Source organism: Morone saxatilis, unplaced genomic scaffold, assembly GCF_004916995.1.
Source record: "Morone saxatilis isolate NCDOM2014 unplaced genomic scaffold, NCSU_SB_2.0 Contig17, whole genome shotgun sequence".
NCBI lineage: Eukaryota > Metazoa > Chordata > Actinopteri > Moronidae > Morone > Morone saxatilis.
In genome coordinates this window covers 10276470-10285769 of record NW_023339729.1, presented here as the reverse complement: position 1 = coordinate 10285769, position 9300 = coordinate 10276470, and the positions used below count along the sequence as shown (strand labels likewise).

Here is a 9300-nt window from a genome sequence, read left to right as displayed (position 1 = left end):
ACAATAAACCTAAATAATTAGCTTCCTTGCTGCTTTCTGTTCAGTAGCCAATCCCAGTAGCTCCGCGGAGCCTTCATTGTTCTCCTCAGTCGTCCTCAGTCAGTCTGTGACATCATTCCCCTTTCACCCAGTTCTCTGATGGCTGCGGTAAGAGGTAACTAGCGGTCAAACCACGATGCATTCAGGGGCTCCTCCAAACCTCGTACATCAAACATATCCGGGTGAGACATCAGAAATAGAGTCAGAATCGGGTTTAATGCCAGTTAGGTTTTCACATAAAAGGAATTTGCCAGGGTATATTGGTGTATAACAACAAACACAATGCGAAAGAAAACATAAATAGAGATGAAATAAAGACAGTAAAAAGAGACAATATGTACAGAACGACCATTATTGCAATGAACAGCTGTGCAGTTGTGTAGGAATGTGCAAAATGTTGTCCAAGTTCACAGTATGGAGTATAAAGGATATTTGCGATGTCCAAGATATACTTCAAGAATTGTGCATTAATAGATTTGTTACATAGATTAAACATATATTCAGGTGAGTACGTACTTTACTACATAACATACATAAGTAGAGGGTGTGTAGTGGGTTTGAGAGTCAGTGTAAGAGATTTGTGTTGCTTCTAGTCAGAATAAATAATGAAAATAATCCACACAAGTCAAGACTACTGGAGGTTGACAACATAAACAAATCGATGTCTGGAGGAAGATCATTTTTGGAGATGAAGACGGTCACACTGAGTAACTAAATGACATGTTAATGTTTATTTTAAAATAACACTGCCCGACAACCTGAAAGCCAAATAGTGATCATCAACGCTCAACAAGTACTGCCACACAATTAAGACCCAGACCTAGCCTATGGTTCAGCGGCTTCACCTTAAGTAGAACATGATGCTCTATGACACCTGAGTATGACTTTTAGCACATAGCTGCTGATTTAATGCATTGTCTTCTTGATCAACAGTCGTTCATTTGCATCTGCGATATTTCCGACAGCCCTGGAAGGCCACACAAGTGCCAACGTTGCAGGCAGGAGGAGAGACGCTCGCCAATGTTTATTTAACACAGAACTCCTGCATCCGTGTGTATCAATATCAGGGCATCTTCGAGAGTTTATTCAGATCATTCGATGCATTTACTTTATTAATGACATGTGAACACTGCATTAGTGTGTCTCGAGTTCCTCAAATGACTTTATCTGACAGGATGACGTGGAGCTGGTTTCAGATACATTTTGCGTACTCAGTAATTATTATTATTTTGTTATTGTCCAGTAAACCGAACAGTATCGACACATTTTTGCAGTGCAGAGATAAATATAGGCAATCCGTGTATCAACCCCCTCCTACCCTGCTTTCCTTCATCATACTCGGAGCTGGGGTTACTATCGGACAAATCTCCCCTCCTCCTTCATTCTCTGTGCTGAGGTTACTATCGGACAAAACTTCCATCCTCTTCCTCTTCTCGTTCTGCTTGTCTGAGCCCGCATCATGTAGACCTGTCTGTATATTTAGGTTTTTGGTGTTGTTTTTGTTCCACCATAGGTATGACATCCTATGTTTATGCTTCTGGAGCACGCAACGTCAACGGGAATCACACGGAGAAAACGGAGACGTATTGCAGCTTCATTTATTCCCTTACAAAGAACACGCTGTATGTTCTCTGTTGCAGTTCCGTCAGGGGTTACTATCGGTCAAAATGAAAATGAGGACGCTGATACATTCTTTCCAAAAACAGGGGGGAAAGGCATTCAAGCATTCAAAACAATTAAATGCTTCCTTAAAACAAAACAAAAAAAGAACCTAAAGGATGGAGGGGTAGAAGAAGACATTTTCTGAACTGAACACAAGTGGATCAACAGGCTGTTTCATTCAAGTGCAAAAATGTTTACACTGAGCCCAAATTCTAAAACCCAAAATACAAACTGTGTTGTCCGTAAACAAATATACAGTATTGCTAAGATATCTAGAAGCGTCGTTTCTTAGAAAGAGATTAGAGGTTCTTCAGCTTATCCTCTCTGCTCAAACCTTTACAGGTTGTCGTTCAACCATTTTCTCATTTCCCCTGATAGTACACAGACACGTCTCTCAGTTAAACAGTCAGTGATTCTCAAGGGTCCACTGAATTGGTTCCAATGTAAATGAGTGATATACTACCTTTGTTAGCTTTATCCCTGTAGAAGTGTTGAAAAGGAAAGTCTAAATGTGATTGTGCTTGTGGTTAGGTTCAAGTGGCCCTTTTGTTGCACGTCTGTTTTTAATTTCTTAGTACCAACTCTGTATTATAAAGAGCTTCTTGTAGGTATTACGGCCCTGTTTTTATGACTCACTCAGCTAATACAAAAATGAAGGCAGCAGACTAATGAATCTTTCTGCCATAGACAGTAAATGCCTGGTTTGCAGCTTTTGGCCAAGCTGTGTGGTTTTCTGTATGCATTTGGATTTATGTATTTGATAGGGACCATGCCATTAAACATAGTTTCAATACAAAGCAGGAAACTGACCATGGTTGCTAATCAGTTTCCTGTTTCCTATGACATTTAATTTCATAGAGGAAGATAAATTCATGTTTTTGAGTGAACTTCAACATTCTAATCTGGCTACTTTCCAGAGTGTCGATGTATTCTTTCAGGTTAAGTTGACTTGAATAAACTCTTAATGGGACAGTCCAATGTGGATCATAACCACACAATATTTAATATCCCATCATGTGACCACAGTATGTGTGCACAGGTTGTTGGAGAAGTGCCAGTTTACCGCCTAGGTACTGCAGAGGTACCCTTGAGCAAGGCATTTTTTAAACCAGTGATTACAATTGTGTTTAGTCTTATGTGAACTCATTCTTAGACTGATACATAACATGAATGTACAGTTGTTTGACAACAGTAGCTCAGATTGTTGGTTCATGGCTCACCACCTACAGTCAAATTTCACTGTGTCCTGAACAAATCCTCCTGCAGGCAGCCACAACCCTAGTTTTCTTCACTTTTCCTTGTTTCTTTTTGTGTAACAAAGCTGATTCTTTTCAGAAAAATACAGCCCATTTGGTTTAAAGTCCTCTAACTTTATGTGCTGTTGCACATTTTGAATACTATGGTCTTTATTTTCATAAACCACCAAGACATGCGAAGAGTTTTTTAATATTCTAAGTGCGTTATAGTCTAGTGATCCCACCAGTCCTGAGTGTATAAGCTACCTCATGCTGTGCCAGCCATAACAAACCATTGTTCTCTAGCCAGTGGGAATAACCGGACCTGACAGCTTACTACACATAATCACAATGAATGAGAGATTTCAACACAGCTGACTTTATAGCCCCACATTTTACTCTATAATTTGATGAAAATGGACTATTGTTGCTTTCACTGTCCATCTCAAGTTTTTGTCCTGGACTGGGCGGAGGTGAATACCTTCTACTTGTGCATGTCATTGGGAATCTGTCCCGTACTTCTGGTAAATTTCATTTTTGCAGTTTTGTGTCCTCCGATGTCCTGGAACAAAACAGTGATTGCCTGTTAGCTGCTCTGTAGCTGGCAGTGACCTCTGACCCTCTGAAAGGACAGGAGGTGGCAATGAAAAAAGCTGTTTCCCTCTCCGGGAACTAATGAATTATTACATTGTTATGATGTTACTCTTAATCACTTTTTTAATCCTTTGTAATTCAGTAATTTATTTCACATATATATAATTATGAAATAAAAACATTAAATGTCACATTTTATGATAATTATATCACTTCTTAAACTCTTTTGAAGTGCATTAGTTAAGAATAAACGGAATCAGTCTCTCATTGTTAAAAGCAATTAACTAGCTGATTGGATTTAACCACTGAGGTCTATAATCATTCTAGGAAACTCCAGACTTCAGGGAGAATCATCTGGTCCTTATTAAATAATACAAAAATATTCTTTAAGAATCACTAACACCATGTAACCTCCTGATTATCACCCAACATCATCCATGCAGACAGTGCTGAAGCCCCTTTGATGGATTAAATGTCTAATCACTCTGTTTGAGGATTCTTTTTTAATGAGACTCCATACTGGGAGATCACATCAACAATGGAGAAAAAAAAAGATTTCTAAATGACCCACATTTACCTTTTCCTACACTTTGTTTCATCTTGTTTCAGCTGCTAGAGCCAGGTAGGACTATCTAAATCATGTGGAGGTCATCATGGTAGCTATTTTCTAAAGCTAAATCAGCTCAAACTTGCAAGATCACTTGTTGCAATGTACCAAAGAGCATGTGCTCCATGGTACATGAGTGGAACAATTGATACTCTTTAGGCTGTTTGAGAAAATAGAATAAAAGCAGAAAGAAGTTTGTGTCCAGTCACTAGAAGATAATAACAGATATTAGAACATACTACTATGATAGAGGAGAAGCACTAGTATCTTTAAATTAGTATTACATTTAAGCACCCTGCTTTCTTTATAGTGCATCCCCACTTGGTACCTACAGATTTAAGTGGAAAAGAATAAGGGAAAAGAACGATTTGGCTGTCCACCATCACCATTTAAACTAATTGCACCCTTAAGCAAAGAGAACAGAGTAAAAGACAGTGGAGGAACACTGGGGCAGATAATCACTGCCAGATGGTTGTCATGTTCTTTGTTCATTAGTAAGCCTGGACTGTACATCGGGCTCCTGAAGCTTTCCTGAAACATCAACAAAAGATAAACAAATAGGATTAGTGTTAAGGGGAAATGCTTCTATTTATTCTTAAAGATTTGTTAGCAGTGCAGTCAACATTTTTATAATGGTGTTAGTGTGGGGTCAGTGGTTGATTTTTACTTTTTTTCTCTCAAAGTGTAATGCAGGGCCATAATTTACTATATGTAACATGGCAGAGAGGAGTAGGACATGCTGCGAGCACGTGTGATAATGCGTTGTTTTCGTGTAAGACGAGGAATGTCTCTTTCTTCTGACCCCCACTTTATCATTATGAAGGGAAAAATGCCTTTTAGGATTTTGGCTCCCTCAGACCACCTTTTAGGTCCTTTTAATCTGGCATGGGTGGCAGGCAGCCATGCAGTCAGACAAACATAAACCAGGCAGGCATTTGGGTTTACGGCGTTTACGGTTGCTTGGTCCAGTTACAGCGGCCATGCTCAAGACAGTCTGTCATTGTTTAGCCACAGTCAGTGGGGTGGAAAAGTTTTTGGGACACATTTACTTGGCATGTAACAAGATGGTGGAGAATGGGGTGCATTTTAGCTTGATGCAGGAAAACAAACTTGTACTGCAATACTCGTTATTTTAATTTTTCTTCTTGGAAATGTTGCTGTAAATATATATTCATGTTTCATAAAGCTGGGTGTAAGTGGGGCATTTATTTGTGTCATCTATGTCATCTATTGATGATCAAAAGTAATGACTCAGCTCAGGTACATTTATTGATAAAAGTTAAAGTAATAGAGGCGCGTGACTGGCCAGGAGTAACAACCTTTTTTTTTTTTCAGAAGATATCCCAGTTAGAAAATGTTTTCAGTATCCTCAAGGTAATTATCAGTCAACTAACTGTTATCAAACAACCTAGCTTTGTAAAAATCATTCTGGCCTTCACAAGTAATGTTGGAAACGAGTTATTTTCAACTGGAAAATATAATCTTTCAGTGCAGATAGCAAAAACCTAGAATGATAAACTGGGTTATAACATCTGTAAAGAAATATAATACAGTTTCTTAAACAAATAAGTGTATATTGCAACCATGTATTGCTGTACTGCAGGTGTATATTATCACCGTAAGCTGCGTCGGTCTGAGTCTGGGTTTGATGGATGAAAGTAGCAACTGCATATGAAGCAATGGCAAGGTAACATCCATACAACCATTCTCTAAGCCCCTTATCCTGTTCATGGTCATGGAGTGCTGGAGCCTTTCCCAGCACACATTTGGGGGTAGAGGTAGGATACCCTGAGTTTGCCAGCCTGCCACTGGGCTAACACACACACACATGGACAGACAGCAACATTCACCTACTCACCTACAGCATTGCTTTTTAGGAAGAAGAAAGAGGAGAAGGCTGTCAGCAGGCGACATTTGATTCCACAGACGTTTGCGTGGAGATTTGGAGAGACAAGACTGAGAGAGTGCTGCATTGCATTTCAACAGATTACCCTGCAGATTCTATTCATAGTATTTTCAAGAGACAAAAATTCCCGTAGTTACACCAGCTAAGAACTTTAAAGCTGTATATTTATGGGGTTTAGATGCAAAGTTTTGAATGTTACCATAAATACCTGTACAAACGTCTCAACTTACTGTATGTAAGTACATGTAATGAACTGTAGTACTCTTTTGTATAATTTTACAACCCATTACATTTTGTAATGTAACACATTTACACTTTCAATCCTTGACAATGGCAGTGTTCTTATATTATTGTGTTGTACATCACACATATATATATTGCAAGACAGAAATAGACGGCTAAAACCAAGGACAACAGAGTTGAACAAAAGAAGCTAACATATTATGTAGGTATACATAGGTGAAAAAAACTAAAGGGCAACACTTTTTTTGAAGAGTTCATCTATGTTTATAGAGTATTAGTAACTTTTTCACTTTGTCTGTAGATCTTTAACAAATTATCTGTGGAGTAAATGTGACAATTCATGAACATACACCAAGATGTTCTTTGTGCCTGAACCTAACCAAACCTCAACCCCAGTGGTGTAATATCAGAAAATGGTTGTTGAATCTCAACTAATGAGCTGTTGAATTGTTACAAATATATAAACCATTTGTAGGCGGACTATCCAAATATACTGTGGCAATGACCAACAACATACAATGTGTATATACAGTTTAACTCTTTCTGTATTGACAATGTATTAGTAGCATAAGCAGCCCCAGTCTAAAAGTAGGCTAGCAGCAGTTAATGTAATATTCCCCCTACACCCTTCTTGAGCTGGCCGTAATGATTGATGTGAATGATGTGCATTGATGAAGCGATGAGGCGCTCAAGGTGTCGCTGTCCCTTTAAGAGATGTTTTGACTCCGCACGTGCTTGCCTTATATGGGAGCATCAAACGGTGACCGCTGGTTACCTCCGCCGATGCTCGCTCGGCTCCGCTCCGCATCGAGCTGCGCTATAAAAGCCTGCTGGAGGAAAAAAAAACTGTTTTGTCAGACACTGAGACACAGCGAAGCGGAGGAGCGTACCTGTGAGAGGAGCACAGTTTCTTTACCCTTTATAAGTTGCTCCTGGAGAGAGAACTGGTTGTATGAAAAGAGTAAGAGTGGATATTCACACCGTTCAGGATCAACGTGGGTGAGTTTGGAGTAGGGTTTTTTTTTGTTGGGGGTATTTTTTCAGGGGGGGGGAGTTGTGAGTTTCTTTGTTGGATAAACAAAGAGATGTATGCCACCGTTTTACAGTTATAATATATTTTTATATCACTAGTTTCCCATAAATTATCAGCTCAATGTTCTCTTTGGGACTTTGAGTAATTCAACGTAAAAAAGCAAAAATCATTTTGGTGAAAGCTAATTGCTGTCCGACAATTAGGCTATAAGTCGGGTTTTTTCTTTTCATTTTAACTTCGCAAAGTTAAACTGGCGTTGCAATGTGCTGAGTGGGTGTTATACGTTAAAGGCAGTGCCGTTGTTTAGGTAAGATGACAGGTATTGTCCTTGCTGTTTTTTTACTCTTTTATCATGTATTGTGTGAGTATCTTCCTCCACCGTCTGTGAGCAGGACCACAGTCAAGGTAGCTACAGCAAACACAGGGCTTCCGGTGAGCTAGACCTCAAATAAAAGCCTCTTTGTGGCAACGTCTTCATTTTATACCAAATATGAACCTTAAAGAGGAATTTAAGTAGAAGCAAACGCATATCTACGTCCTCTCTTAATGTTCTCCAGTTAAAAAACAGAATACATATTTTTTAAGGTTCCAGGACAGAGATGTAATGTAACCTAATGGCGAGTATTTTGAAGGCACATTTGTTCCAGCTTAATGTTGAAAGCACATCCATCTCATTTGTAGTCTGAACTTGGCTGTCTTGACGCTGCTGTGGGTCAGCATCGCGGAGCTGAATGACCGACAGTAACCTGACTTCAAGAGAACAAAGAAAGAAAAGTACAGTCAGAAGATTCATTTCAACAATCAGTCATATTGTCGACATTGAGTCGCAGTAAAATTAAATTAAATAAATGTAAAAAAAAGATAGCCATGTATGACAATGAACAGTAGCTTGTTTTTTTTATTCATTTCATTTTAAATGTCCTTTTTTCCACAACGTGTGCGGGGTCAGCACAGCAGTGTGTTGTTTGTGTGATGTATTTCTGTGCATGTGTGCAGTGATGGTGCAGCGTCGACGAGATGCATCTGCTTTCTGTTTTCATTCGTGGCTTGAAGAAGCAAAAATGTGTCTCGCAAAGCATCGACGCTTTTTGTCTTTTTCTTCATGGCTTAAAACGAACTGTCCTTCTTTCGATTAGTTTTCCATTTTGAATGATCAGTCAAGTGTGTTCTGAAAACAATGAAGAAAATGGAGTTGAGAAAAACCCTGTATGAGTGTGATATAACACGTGAGCAAGGTTTGATGGTAAACAAGTATGAAAAAAATGAAGTTTTTTTGATGTGCCACTAGAGGCGCCCTGGCTCTGCACCATTTGTGCTGCTCGACACTCAGCACAGATCCTCTCATGTATCTGCATACGATGTGTTTTCACCACCGTGTTTACCAAAAATCAGCCAATTCATGGAGGGCAAACTAAAATAGTCCAAAACGACTCATCTGCTCGGATAGTAGAGTCAAGCTAGATGAAATGAAAATTAGTTAGATGAAAATCCTGTTTTTGTCTGGGCAATGAACATGTAAACATGTTGCTTTGTTATACAATCGGTCCTTAAATGAAGGTGGGAGATTTAAAGAGCCACAATTTCTTTGTTAATCAAAATTAATATCCAAAAATTGGGATCAAATTTGTAGGAAATAAGAGAAAGAAAAAAAAACCCATAATATTTATGCCAAATGTGAAGAAGGTGTAAATTGTTTACCTTGTTTTTCCACCCACACATACAGCAACATTGCAGACCACAATATGGGAACGTTTTTTCCCTCATTCATATCATAGGGTTTGTGCATCAGTGTAGTGTAATAACTGTCAAATCAATCAAATCAATTCTTTTTAAGCAAAGAAAGATAATGTTAACTTGTGACTATGGACCTGAGCTGATGATGTTTTTGTTTTTAAGCATGCAGCAGTAGGCATTAATGGTGTTTCTGTGGTCGCTCTTAGGTTTCACCATGTTCCTGTTTAATCACCTGATCTGCCAATTT

General features: G+C 38.8%; 1 protein-coding gene across 1 annotated transcript in view; it reads left to right on the top strand.

Annotated features, from left to right (window-relative positions):
* Nucleotides 1-7110: 7110 nt before the first annotated feature.
* LOC118326587 (phospholipid-transporting ATPase ABCA1-like) overlaps nt 7111-9300 on the top strand; it is a 39382-nt gene continuing 37192 nt past the window's right edge. The window contains exon 1 of the mRNA XM_035659611.1: nt 7111-7285. The gene's annotated coding sequence lies outside the window, so the exon portion shown is untranslated. The remainder of the gene's footprint in view (nt 7286-9300) is intronic.